Genomic DNA, 2,500 nt, shown 5'->3' on the forward strand with positions numbered 1-2,500 from the left:
ACCACAGTAACTACATTAACAGAGTACACTGTAGACCACTGTAACTACAGTAACAGAGTGTACACTGTAGACCACAGTAACTACAGTAACAGAGTGTACACTGTAAACCACAGTAACTACAGTAACAGAGTACACTGTAGACCACAGTAACTACAGTAACAGAGTGTACACTGTAGACCACAGTAACTACAATAACAGAGTACACTGTAGACCACAGTAACTACAGTACCAGAGTGTACACTGTAAACCACAGTAACTACAGTAACAGAGTGTACACTGTAGACCACAGTAACTACAGTAACAGAGTGTACACTGTAAACCACCGTAACTACAGTAACAGAGTACACTGTAGACCACAGTAACTACAGTAACAGAGTGTACACTGTATACCACAGTAACTACAGTAACAGAGTACACTGTAGACCACAGTAACTACAGTAACAGAGTGTACACTGTAGACCACAGTAACTACAATAACAGAGTACACTGTAGACCACAGTAACTACAGTAACAGAGTGTACACTGTAGACCACAGTAACTACAGTACCAGAGTACACTGTAAACCACAGTAACTATAGTAACAGAGTGTACACTGTAGACCACAGTAACTACAGTAACAGAGTGTACACTGTAGACCACAGTAACTACAGTAACAGAGTGTACACTGTAAACCACAGTAACTAGAGTAACAGAGTACACTGTAGACCACAGTAACTACAGTAACAGAGTGTACACTGTAGACCACAGTAACTACAGTAACAGAGTGTACACTGTAGACCACAGTAACTACAATAACAGAGTACACTGTAGACCACAGTAACTACAGTACCAGAGTGTACACTGTAAACCACAGTAACTACAGTAACAGAGTGTACACTGTAGACCACAGTAACTACAGTAACAGAGTGTACACTGTAAACCACCGTAACTACAGTACCAGAGTGTACACTGTAGACCACAGTAACTACAGTAACAGAGTGTACACTGTAGACCACAGTAACTACAGTAACAGAGTGTACACTGTAGACCACAGTAACTACAGTACCAGAGTGTACACTGTAAACCACAGTAACTACAGTAACAGAGTGTACACTGTAGACCACAGTAACTACAGTAACAGAGTGTACACTGTAGACCACAGTAACTACAGTACCAGAGTGTACACTGTAAACCACAGTAACTACAGTAACAGAGTGTACACTGTAGACCACAGTAACTACAGTAACAGAGTGTACACTGTAGACCACAGTAACTACAATAACAGAGTACACTGTAGACCACAGTAACTACAGTACCAGAGTGTACACTGTAAACCACAGTAACTACAGTAACAGAGTGTACACTGTAGACCACAGTAACTACAGTAACAGAGTACACTGTAGACCACAGTAACTACAGTAACAGAGTACACTGTAGACCACAGTAACTACAGTAACAGAGTGTACACTGTAGACCACAGTAACTAGAGTAACAGAGGACACTGTAGACCACAGTAACTACAGTAACAGAGTGTACACTGTAGACCACAGTAACTACAATAACAGAGTGTACACTGTAAACCACAGTAACTAGAGTAACAGAGTACACTGTAGACCACAGTAACTACAGTAACAGAGTGTACACTGTAAACCACCGTAACTACAGTAACAGAGTGTACACTGTAGACCACAGTAACTACAATAACAGAGTACACTGTAGACCACAGTAACTACAGTACCAGAGTGTACACTGTAAACCACAGTAACTACAGTAACAGAGTGTACACTGTAGACCACAGTAACTACAGTAACAGAGTGTACACTGTAGACCACAGTAACTACAATAACAGAGTACACTGTAGACCACAGTAACTACAGTACCAGAGTGTACACTGTAAACCACAGTAACTACAGTAACAGAGTGTACACTGTAGACCACAGTAACTACAGTAACAGAGTGTACACTGTAGACCACAGTAACTACAATAACAGAGTACACTGTAGACCACAGTAACTACAGTACCAGAGTGTACACTGTAAACCACAGTAACTACAGTAACAGAGTGTACACTGTAGACCACAGTAACTACAGTAACAGAGTGTACACTGTAAACCACCGTAACTACAGTACCAGAGTGTACACTGTAGACCACAGTAACTACAGTAACAGAGTGTACACTGTAGACCACAGTAACTACAGTAACAGAGTGTACACTGTAGACCACAGTAACTACAGTACCAGAGTGTACACTGTAAACCACAGTAACTACAGTAACAGAGTGTACACTGTAGACCACAGTAACTACAGTAACAGAGTGTACACTGTAGACCACAGTAACTACAGTACCAGAGTGTACACTGTAAACCACAGTAACTACAGTAACAGAGTGTACACTGTAGACCACAGTAACTACAGTAACAGAGTGTACACTGTAGACCACAGTAACTACAATAACAGAGTACACTGTAGACCACAGTAACTACAGTACCAGAGTGTACACTGTAAACCACAGTAACTACAG

The sequence above is a fragment of the Salvelinus alpinus genome, unplaced genomic scaffold, assembly GCF_045679555.1.
Source record: "Salvelinus alpinus unplaced genomic scaffold, SLU_Salpinus.1 scaffold_191, whole genome shotgun sequence".
Taxonomy (NCBI): domain Eukaryota; kingdom Metazoa; phylum Chordata; class Actinopteri; order Salmoniformes; family Salmonidae; genus Salvelinus; species Salvelinus alpinus.